Source organism: Phlebotomus papatasi, chromosome 3 (assembly GCF_024763615.1).
Source record: "Phlebotomus papatasi isolate M1 chromosome 3, Ppap_2.1, whole genome shotgun sequence".
NCBI lineage: Eukaryota > Metazoa > Arthropoda > Insecta > Diptera > Psychodidae > Phlebotomus > Phlebotomus papatasi.
In genome coordinates, this window is record NC_077224.1 from 13,132,021 (window position 1) to 13,144,600 (window position 12,580).

The 12,580-nt window shown below is 31.6% G+C and overlaps 1 long non-coding RNA gene across 2 annotated transcripts; it reads right to left on the bottom strand.

Annotated features, from left to right (window-relative positions):
- Nucleotides 1–8,478: 8,478 nt before the first annotated feature.
- Nucleotides 8,479–10,557, bottom strand: LOC129807783 (uncharacterized). Of its 2 annotated transcripts, XR_008752316.1 has the most exons (4): nt 9,605–10,557; nt 9,276–9,415; nt 8,864–9,015; nt 8,479–8,505 (listed from the first exon to the last, which is right to left on the bottom strand). It is a non-coding gene; the product is annotated as an uncharacterized LOC129807783 (long non-coding RNA). The 2 variants fall into 2 exon arrangements; XR_008752315.1 differs by having other exon boundaries at nt 9,276–10,557.
- Between the last annotated feature and the right edge of the window lie 2,023 nt (nt 10,558–12,580).

A 12,580-nucleotide genomic window follows, 5' to 3' on the forward strand; every position in this document is an offset into this window, starting at 1 on the left:
CTCCATAAAATAACTCCTTAATAAGTACTTACTTAATCAAGGCTTTGGGGAAGTAGTGATATCTAGCGACAAAGTTTGAAATTTTAAGGGGAGAATTAGATGCACACATGTTAACCCTCTAACAGGTAAGGCTGCCTCAAGGCGGTAATTCTATAAATCGCATTTACTGCGGTAATATTACTTATTTGAAGTTAAAATATTCACAGTGTCTTCAGTTATAGTCTTACTAACATATTTTCTGATGCTGAACTCATTTTGACCTTTCGTTTGGTTACCATCTGCAGTTTTGTGTGACAGGTCAGAGAAAAAACAACAAAATGTCGCTCGCGACATTTTACGTTTCCAAGTGCAAAAAAAATGTTTTAAAGTAATCTAATGTAGTAAGAATGTTATTTTCTGAAAGATATTCTATTCTAGTTTGTATATTTCGATCGATAAATGTGAAAAAACTAAAAGTATGAGTTTAGGAAGAAAAAAAGGAAGACCGCCTGTGGGCGGTCTTATCGGTTCAAGGGTAAAATTTTTAAAAATGACCGATTTTTTTATTTAATTGTTTTGGTTGTTCTTGTAATATATATTATTATTTTGCAATATATTAATCATGGAAAACAATTGAGATTACACGAAGACTGTTCAGAATGAGTAAAATGATCGATTTCTGCAAATTAAGCGAAATTGATAAAGAAGCAGACTTTAACAGTGATGATGAGTTCCCTAATTCGTCCTTTAATGCCCCAGATTGTGAAATAAAACCAGGTATTTCAAATAGGGGAGACCGGGGAGGTTTAAGACAGGGGTACTGTGGGACAAGGCGATTTTTTCATTTTTTTTTAAATAACGGAATTTGACCACTACTCAATCGTAGGCAATATTAAGATGTATCTTGACTAAAAGAATGGATATCCTCAGTTTTATTGTTTTAATTCTATGAACTCTTTCTTAAAATTTGATAAAAATTGTATTTTTTGATTTCTCAATTTTGCTCTTTGTATTTTAAATCAGCGATATATAATCAAAACTTTTTTATCTCATTAGCTAGCAGTGTAACCTGGGAACATATTTTTAAAAAAAAAAGTTTCCGTGATCATACACTCTTGTTTTTTACTTAAAGGTTTTAAATACCAAAACTACCCGCGGGGATGTTTGGGACACCTGAAAGGGGATGAATGGGATGTTGATTTTCTACAAGATTGTCGGTGGTGTGCAATTGTTTATTGTCAAAATGAAGTATAATGCCTAGTTTCTACTGAAAATCTTCCTCTTGTGCAAAGTTTATCAGTGGAGCAGATTTCTCTAAATACAGGGACAATTAAACCATCAATGTCATGGGAACTAATAAATTCTTCTCCTGAGGTTATTCGTCTTTGCCCAATCCCGTTAAAAATTATTTTCTGGAAAATTTCTCGAGCAATATCCTCTACAAATCTCACAAGTTTTCTACAAAAGGCAAGGTGAAAGCTTATTCAGAGAAATAAGGAAAAACAACTACCACGTAAAATCAAACAGGAATCCGTCAATGAGTTCAAAACTAAGAGTGTCCTAGAGAATCTACTCGCCTGAGGAATTTGAATGATGATAATTCTAATATTAAGAATAAAAAAGTAAAGAAAGCTAGGATGGTGAATAAGAAGAAAATACATTAAATAACTGATTGACAAAAAATGACTCTACTGTACAAATAAAATTGATATTGATTTTTAAGTATAAAATAAAAGATTAAATATATATCTATTTCTGTTAGAAAAATTTTTAATATAGCATTTAAAATTAATTAATATGCTCCAATAATGCAAATTATTCGAGAAAAAATGCGTCCCAAACATCCCCTTTTGTGTCCCACACTGCCCCAAATCGGGGAGGTTTGGGACAAAGTGTCAAGTTAAATCTTTTATCTTCTCCAAGAAAATTCAGTTGTTTTCCAAGTTCTATTGCATACTTTTTATATAGTCAATACTCATAAGTATCCTATAGACCGCATAAAATTGTAATATATTATCGTGATTTTTTGGAATACTGCCTTAAAGTCAAAACATGAAAAAGTGTCCCAAACCTCCCAGGTCTCCCCTACCTTAAAATTTCAAAGGTATTTCAAAGGACCTTCAAATTATACAAGAAAGTGACGTTTCCATAGCTGATCTCTGACCTATTCGGTAAAAATCAGTCTTATTGAAACACTTTGAGCTTCATTAACGTCTAATTATAAAAATTATAAACGTTTTTTTCCTAAAAATTATCATTTCTTAGATAATCATACAACATTCATCCTTAAAAAAACGTTTAAAATTCATTTTTATACTATTTGTTCGCTATTTTTTAATAAAAATATTTCAGTCTTTTTATGCCTTAAACAGATATGACCGCCTTCAGGCGGTCTTTATCTTTTCTCACCTGGCGCCCAAACGGAAAGAGATAATGAAGAATGGGTGGTATTTTTGAGTTCAGTGAACCATTAATTACTCTAGACAAAATTAGTTAACTTTTTTTGGATATTAAAGAAAACACTGTTAGAGGGTTAAAGAAAAGTTCTTTTCATGGCCTTAATGAAAACTACCTTATTAAGGAGTTTTAAGAATGTCCTAATTAAGCACTTAGTGCTGAGGCTGAGTCATGCCATTGTAGTTTCACTACTCGCCGCAAAGTTCTGACAATAAGTTTTTATTAGGTACTTAATAAGTACTTAATGTGTTAACCAGAATGTTCATTCAAGTCCTAATCCCTTCCTTTATGTTTTTTCTCTTTGAAATAAAAAAAAATATGATGAATTAAAAAGGAGTAGATACGCTTTAAAAGTGTTTAGTTAGAAGTCCTTAATTAAGTACTTAACAGTAAGTATTTCTCATGTTAATCTAAGCTTAATTAAGAACTTTTACACGGGTTAGACGGGTAAATTCCAAAATTCAACCAAAATTTTTGCGAGGTCCATAAAGTGTACTTCAACTCAACCACCTTAATCCAGTAAAACTTTTGGGTTCGTAAATTGGACCATTTGATAAAAGTTGGAACGAAAAGTGAAAAAAAAGCTTTGGAATAATTTTCAATGTCGCAAACGTTTTTTTTTTTCACTTTAGCATCCCTGCTCCTATCCTAATCATCTAAATGGCCAACGGGGAGTCCAAAACGAAGGGTAATTCTCATAATATCACATGCTTTACACGTTTAGATATTTTGATTTGCCGTATTAACTACGTCATATAAACAATAATAATAAAGATGGTAATTCGGGTGTTGGAAAAAGGGCTTCCCCACAAACCCTTCTCTAGGGGAATGAAATAGAGAGGTAGTAGATGGTTGGGTAGGGTTTTTTTTGTAACTTTTCTTCGAGAGAATATTATCAAGATTGCAGAGTGTGTGAGTCTGAAGACATTTCCTCTTTTTTGAGATTCTTCCCAAATGGTTGAATAAAATTCAAAGGAGAGGGTGCACACACCTCATGTGTCAAGAAATATGCTCATGCATAAGCCGGATCCCTTCTTTCTATAAGAAATAGATAATATTTTATTCACTTGATTAAATTCTGAACACATCCTCTGCACAAAAATGCGTAAATGTTTGTATATCTTCCCTTCTTTTTTTTCTTTCTTTTTTATTCCTTGAACTCAATTGGAGTCAAGATACGAAGAGTTTTCTTTTGTTCCTCCCCTCAGCATTTTCTTCTTCTTCTTTAGTATATTTAATAATAATTTTTATGTCATAAAGAGATTTATTGTGTATGAGAAAGTCTGAAAAATGTGCCCAAAATGCCAATTTTTCTCACACTTTCTGCTACTTTCTCATTCTTCATCCTTCACGTTGACTTTCTTCTCAATCGCATAACTTTTCCTAATACCAAGGGGTTATTCATTGGGGAAAACACGAGTCGAATGGTTTGTTAATGTTTTCCGAAACAGTGTGAACCTCTTTACTGATTTCTGGATGTTCAAAAGACCATTGAACAGGATCCGCGAACTTAGAGAACCTATAATTCGGTTATTTTTAAACTCAGAAATATCTGGAAATGTTCTACCACTGAGAAAAAAAAAGAGGGTGCAATTAACTTTTTTTCTTCATAACTTTAACAATTTTTAGGTGTAAAAATATATCAACATTTTTTTTATGTTAATTTTGCACATTTTTAAGGGTAAAATTAATATGAAAAAGGGTAACTTTAACCCCCAATACACCTAAAAAGGGTAATATTTACACCGATTTTGGATCAATACTGCAGGGTAAAATTAACATTTCCGGAATGTTATTTTAACTTTTTCGGATTTCTCTCAGTGACGGAACCCTTGACGGAACCTGAGAAACGAGAAACCTTCAGGAAAGTTTCACGAAACCTGAGAAACACGAAACATTCAGGAAAGTTTCAGGAAACTGATATGATTGAAGATTTTATAAAACCTGAAAAACCTACCGGAATACTTCAAGAAACTTAAAACACTTTTAGGAAGAGTTCACGAAACCTGAGGAACCTTGGAGAAATTTTCACAGAATATGAAAAACCCTCAGAATTATTTCACGAAACCTGAGAACTCTTGAGGAATGTTACAATGGAATGCAGTAAATTTTTACTAATATCCGTTGATATCGAAAACCCTTGAAGAAGTTCTTTTGTGACGTAGTGTTACTAAAATCAGATAGATCAAGCCTTATGCCCTAGACACACTTACGACTTAAGCCGAGAGACGACTTAGTGGAAATTGATTGAAATGAATTGTTAGATAATGAGCTGGCGTGATGGATATTCTATAGGGACACTTCCGGTAATAGCCAGTGGAAATTTATTTCACCTCAAGAAGATAAACAAATTTTCTGTCTTGCCCAGAGCTTTCGGTCCGGATGTGGACCTTCTTGATTGGTCGACTAGACTATGTTTTTGATTACCTGAAGTTCGTTATTTTTTAAATATTTCAGGAAATCAAAAAACATGGTCTAGTCGACCACTAAAGAAGGTCCACATCCGGACCGAAAGCTCTGGGCAGGACAGAAAATTTGTTTTTTTTCTTGAGGTGAAATAAATTTCCACTGGCGATTACCGGAAGTGTCCCCATAGAAGATTGAAATGCAGTATAACCATTATGTCGAATACAATTACGCTAAGCCGGCTCTCGGCTAATGCTCTGGTTTGTGAAGGCCCTTAAGTTCACGAACACCTGAGAAACGACTCTCACGTACCACCGCACAGCCTTAATGCTCGCCACGTACTGTAAGCGAGTATCTCGACTCATAATGCACGCTATGCCCATGTGGGACATACCGACAAGTTATAAATTCTATTGCGGGACTTTACGCTCACAGTGGCTTTTCGTCTATAATTAGGAACATTGAAAAAGTTTCGGTAATTCTGGAGAACATTAAAAAGGTGTTCAGGACATCTTACAAAACTTCATGAAGCTTCCACAAAACTGAAAGGACATTGCATAGTTTCGGATAAACCCGTGAAACCTTTGAGAAGTTTTCGTGAAATCCGGGAAACTTCGACAAGGTTTCATTAAACTCAAAATACTTAGAAAAGTTCATTGAAGCAGCAAAACCTTGATAAGGACTTCTCTGAAACCGGAAAGCCTTAGAAGAGGTTTCTCGAAATTGAGAAAAAATTGAAACACGTGGCAAAATTATCGATTTCCTTGGAGAAGTCTAAAAAAATATATTTCGCAACACTTGAAAAACCTTTAAAATTTTCGAAAAACAAAGAAAAGCTTAAACTCTTTCCGAAAAACCTATAAGACACCTTTAAAAAGTTTTTGACTAATCCGGAAAAGTAATGTTATGGTTCCATGGGGCCAGGAAAATCTTATCTTTGGGAAAACTTGAAATAAAACGGTCTGACGACTATCTAATCTACAACTAATCTAGAAAAAGTCCCTAAGAACCCGGAACACATTTAAAAAGGTTTCGAATAATCACATAATGCTGGACAAGGTTTTGATGAAACTTCGAAAACCGTCAAAATGGTTTTGCGAAACTCAAGAAACGTACAGAAAAGGCTTTTCCAGGTCTTGAGAAACTTCAGAAAAGCTTACCAAAATCTGATATAACTAAAAAATAATATTTGAGAAACTCTGAAAAGTTTGCAAAACCTCATAACAATTTTCCTTTGGATTGAGTCACCCCTTACCTAACACCATCCAACCATCCTCCATCACCACCAAATCGCTCCTATTTCGGGGGTTGGAAAAACCAAAGGGAATATTTTTGCTTTCTTCCAATTGAATGACGATAGCCAATAATGCGTTATGGGAGAGCTTTTTCTTCCGCATGGACTTCTTACTAAAGTCCGAGTCCTGACCAAAGGAGAGTCCACTCAACGGACGGTGAATGTTTAATGCATAGTCGCTAGAAGGATGTGGCGTGTAGGTCTCAAAAAGGGTACATCATCATTTTATTCCACTCCATCTCACTCCCTATTCGAGACACATGACATAATGTGACCCATCCCGAGCGTCCTGAGACTCCCCATTACTTGGGATGATATTTCCCACAGAGATCAGCAAAAAGCCACAAAGGGAAGATTTTCACTCAATCATTACAGGAAGGGATGGTGTATTTATGCTAAGATGCCAGCTACTGTATTTTAAATCAATTCCTTTTGAGCTCCTATTTCGGGCTCCTTCAAACATTCAAGAATTGAGGAGTATTATGTATGTCATCCTCCAAAAGCATATGGGTTCATAAATTATGCGTTAAGGAGACCAAAGATTCTGAAGAGACTGAATTCTTGTCCGAAATGCTGAGTATTCTTCAATTTAGTGAATATTTTAAAATAATTTTTTAGGGGACATTTGAGAAGAACCAAGGAGAAATTTGGAAAAACAATTTATATTTCATGTCTCAGAAGAGATGGCAAAGCCTCCAGGTTTGCGGAATGCTCGAAATCACGAAATAGAGATCTCCGTGAACGTGAATTATCTTTTCGCATGTTTTTTTTTTGAAGTGTATACCAATTTTATTACTGAATTTATTCTTTCTTAAATCGGAAAACAAATGCAAACTAGTTAATTAGCTAATAAATGTGCATTTTAGAACGTTCTGCTATTAGTAATATGCTTACGTGAAAATAATAAGGGATATTCGAGAAAAATAAATCAATTAAGAATACTTTACCATTTCACGCCAATTTATTACCGATTGAAAGAGCTATAGGGAAAGTACTCTCCTTTCGAACGTTCATGCTTTCGAATAATGTGAATTTTTTAAATTTTGTTCAAAAGATTTCCACATTTTTATTAAATATTAGTTAATTTATTATCGATTATTAATAATTATGTGGCAATAAATTCAAATCTCTTAGGAAAAATAAAAGAAAATTCACATTATTCGAAGGCATGAACGTTCGAAGGGAGAGTACTTTCCTCTATCCAGCTTCGAAATTTAAATACCTTTCCAAAAAATCGAAATTTAACCAAATCGGTTAAAAAATATGGCCTCTAACGTGATTGACCTTTGACCTTCAATATTTAAAAATGACAATTTTCCGGTCATGGGTATATTTGGACGAAATGTTTATTTGGACTACCTCTAAAACATATCCGAAAATAATTGAAGAAGCTTCTGTCAGTTTTGAAAAATAAATAAATAAACGAAAAAACATGGTTTTGGATGGGTGGAGGGGGTGAAAGGAAAACGGAGAAAAACATATGGCGATAATATTTTTTTATGGTTTCAGCAGAATGGTAAGTATTTTGGTAAAATGATAAGTAAAGAAATCAAAAATGGTAAGTAAAAAATGCAAATTTGGTAAGTACACCGAGAAAAATTTTATGGGTAGTATTAATGTTTTTCTGGGTAAAATCAAATGAAATTATGGGTATTTTGGCCCCAATGGTAGAATACATTTGTTTCTAATGTTTTATTTGATTTGAATACAGACGACTTTTACTTCAAATATTTTTACATTTGATCTGAAAGGCAGTAATCATAGCCACAACAAATATATTTGTATTTATTTTGAATGGCACTGTATTTGAAAAGAAAACATGTCTTTTAAATCAAATACATTTGCACTTTATTTCTAAAGTGGATTTTAAACACTTTCATGGGTAGAATCAAAAATTTCTGGGTAACACTACCATAGTTTCAATAGTAGAAATATTTGTTTTAACTACGAGTTACCATTAATTTAAATACACAATGGGTAAAATTAAAAATTTCCTTGGTATATTTAAATGTTCTTTACCATAGATTCAATGGCAAATATGTTTGCTTTGATATTCGTCCACATTAATTCAAATAATATCCTCGGGTAGATATAACAGTACCAGGGTATATTTAAAAAACTCTTGCTATGATTTCAAAAATAAATTTATTTGACATAAATAATGTGTATTTACAATAAAATTGTATTACATTAATTTCTATGGGGTGTTGCACGACTTTCTAGTAGTTTCGTGAAGTCTTCTTCTCAGCTTTTGGATGTATGCTCTTCTGCTTTCTCCCAATAGTGTTTACCAGTTTCAGAAGAAATAAGATACTTCAAAAGACTGATTGTCTTTTGCCCCATAAAGATAAACGATGACATAATGAAATCTGAAAGACAGAAAATAAAATTAAATGGAATTAAAAATCTGAATCTATATGGTATCTATTGAAATAGCGGAAATAACTATTGAAAATAGAGTGGTGGAAATAATTATTGTCCTATCCCATAATCTTTAAAAGAACCCAACAATAAGTCTCGAAAAAACTTATACGTATAATATGATGTCCTTTTATGTTAATCATAAAAAATTAATTTTGATTATAGAATCTTGTTTTCTCAAAACTTTAGTAGAATTTCGTTTTTTATTCTGGTGATAATTATAATTCCAGGTAATAATTGTAGGGCTACAGTATTTATTTTTCACCAATGGCGGTTAATAATTTTTAATAATTCAATGTAACTTACTTGATCAGTGGTAGTGCTCCTCGTCTACTTTTATTACAGCGCTCACTTTTCTAAGTTGTGTTTTGCAGATTTACGTCCTTTACTGTTTGCTCTGAGTTCTGCTGCTATCTGCGAATCACTTTTCCAATTCCATGGAAAAGACAATGATTGTCCTTTTCCCAGTGAACGGTTCAACGGTTACCACGATTGATAAAAGAAAGAATAAAAATAAAAATGAAATTAAAAACTTTTCCAGTATGATATTTTCCAAAGCGATAATTGAAAATACATATTCAACATAAATAAGTTGATATAATTAACATTTTTATAATAAAAAAATTATGCGAGGTCCAATATTTCTTTGTAAAGATCAATGCTAACTTTCACAAATTATGTAATTCTTATTGCATTACAAAAAAATCAATTTTCTTACCTTGATACTATTTAGGTCTCTCCTAGATGGAATTTTTGAAGAAAAGTAGTTCGATAAAACAGATATGGTGATAATTTTCCAGCTTCTGCTCACGGACGTTTCCAATCAACAATGACTTGCAATCAGGATGATCGATTGAACTTGAACAATATCGAAAATTACAAATCGTTAGTAAAATATTAAATAATAAAAAATTCTTACGACGAATTTTAAATTTAAATAAAATAATAAAAAGTTTGACATTCCATTTTAGCTTAAAAGAAGAAATAAATTTAATTTAATTTACCGAATATGGTTAATACTTTTCTGGCAAACATTTTTTTACTTACCCAATCTAACGATTTCCAACACTTTATCAAATTTCTTTGTCGATCACTTGATGATTTTTGCAACTTTATAAGTTTACTTATCCACTGTAACCATTTTTTAGTTTTTTTTTCATTTTCAAATAGATTGGAAATAATTTGTGTGACAACTTTTCAACTCAGCGGCTTCTTCAAGACTGACTCGTTTTAATGTTTTCCGTACTGATGGAATCAGTCATAGATCTGAATGTAGTTTCCTTTTTTTCAAATACTTATGCTATTGATTCAAAAAATAGTATTAGATTTGATTGGTTTTTCATTCTAAATAAATATAAATTTCATTCAAATTATTAATTGTTATAATCAATGCATATAGAAAGTAATATTATTTATTTTATGCAAATCACGCCATTTGAAGAACACAATACACTGACCCTCGTGCATTTGCGTTCGTGCGTGTACGCCAGCCAAATATTAAATTTTTGGATGATTTAGAGCGAAATTCATTCAATTTTTTTAAAATGAAAATTTAAAAAACCTAATCAATAAGAATGCTTTAATAATTGGTATTTACCTTATTCTTTATAACATAAGTAAGTTTCTTAGGCATGTTTAAGAGAGATTCATGAAGAATTTTTAGCTCAATCCGCTCCCTCTACCAAAATTTCAGCCCGATCCGTGCTATAGAGCCGGAGCTAATTAACTTAGAAAATTGGAAAGTTTTCTTTTCAATTATAGCACCCCTAGCTGTAGTTTTACGAACTTATGATGTTAAAAGGAGATCGGCATTTCACGAAAGTTTACCAAAACGCCCTCATTGATCAAATTATGAGAGTTAGAAACAGAGCTATAACCATTTAAAGAAAAATAATTTGATTCTAGCCCGGGAAGTTTTGCGTTTTTTTTTTTTAGTCGAAGCTCTAAGGCCCAGCTATAACATACTGAAATTTGAGCGTGATTGATGCCATAGAGACCAAGCTATTGAGAAAACAAAAAATAGGGTTTTTACGAAAATCTGAAATTAGTTGCAAATGACATGTTGTTTCATTTGGCTAAAGTTTAAGTTTAAATAATAAAATGTAATTATTTTTACATATTGTATTCGATTAGAATAAGTAGTTATTCACTTAAAACGTATTGATATTTATGATGAAAGGAATTTAATTTTCACCCTAATTTAAATGAATAATTTTTCAAATTATGACGACTGCAGTAAATGTAAAAACCACTGTTATTTATATTTAACGACAAAAACCATTCGTATCAAATATTTACTCAAAGTTATTTCATTTTTACATTTAAATGAAATGCATATTTTATACAGAAAAGTTTCTCACAATTCAATTTAATACCTGGTCATTTAATGTTTAGATAGAAAAAAAAATCATTTGAAATAAAATTTTGAAACAATTGTTTAAAAAGTCTTTTTCATTTGAAATAAATACAGATAATATTAAGACGTAAACAAAAATGTCAATATTAAATTTTACCCATTAAATAAATGCTTGTTGCATTTGATTTCATAAAACAGTACTTTTAAATCAAAAGTAAAATTTTATTTTTGACAACACAACGTTGCACATTTAATATAAATGTGTAGTTTTTCATTTTCAATGTATAATTGTTATTTTTAACATATATTATCTTTGATTCAAAAGCTGAGGTATTTATTTCAAATATTTAAACATTCACGCTAAAAGAAAAATTATTTATTCTCCGTATGAATGCACAAATATTTGAAATTATTGTGATTACTTTCAAAATCAAAATTATTTCGTTTGTATTGAAAGAAAAGTCAATTGATTCGAATATTTACCCAGAATTTTTAACATTAAATACAAAATATTCAATTTAAATAAATTCCATTTTTCTCGGTGTAAAAATTCAAAATTGGTAAGTAAAACATAAAAATTGGTAAGTAAAAATTAAAAATTGGTAAGTAAAATAATCAAAACTGGTAAGTAAATAAATAAAATTTGGTAAATAAAAAAATCAAAAATGGTGAGAAAAAAAATCAAAACTGGTAAGTAGAAAAAACTAAAATGGTAAGTAAAAATATCTAAAATGGTAAGTAAAAAAAAAAACAAAATTAGTAGGTAAAAAAATCAAAAAAGTTAAAATGTTTCACTATTAGGACAGTGGCAGTGGAATATTTTTCTGTTTAGGAATTTATCAGTAACGCCTGTTGGGGCAAAGGGAAACTTTCTGTGTTTGGGGAAGTTACTAGTTCTGCCCTTTAGGGCAAAGGGAAATTTTCTGTGTTTCGGTATTCATCAGTATCGCTTGTTGGGGCAAAAGGAAATTTTCTGTGTTGAGTTCTGCCCTTTGGGGAAACGAAAAATTTTCTATGTTTTTGGAAAATTTGAGTTCTGATCTTTGAAACAAAGGGAAATTTTCTGTTTTTTAGGAATTTATCATTATTGCCTGTTCAGAGACTGGGGCAAAAAGTCACAAATCGAAAAATTCAAAATTCAATGTCTTTCAAGGTAAAAAGATAGCGGCTCAAATTTTTTCCTACAGATAGCCCCCATAGACTTTCTTTAATGTCGTAAGTTTCTTAGCATTCGAACAAGGGATTTAGAAAGTAAAAAATATCGAAATTTTTAGCCCTATTTTTGAAATATTTTCCTTGCAGAAGATAACAATTATTACCTACTTATTTTCCAATATTGATGCACTGGTGAATATTATCTAAATAAATTGGATTTTTTGATTACGAATCCGTCATCTACTTTAGAATTTCACAAAAGTTCTTTTCTCCAGAAGTCCTTTTATTAAAAATGGCCACTTGGGGTAAAAAGTAACAAAAGGTATAGAGCAAAAAGTATCAAAAAAGCGAAGCAATTTCTGATGTCTCATAGCGAAGAGAAACGTCATTATCATGTCTTGCCGCTTGTTGTTTGCATTGGTCATACGATTTGCGGTCTTTTGTGTGTTTTTTTCTAAAATAGCCAGAAAAGCGCTTTTCTCGTTTTCTCACTTTTCTCGCAGAGAAAACGG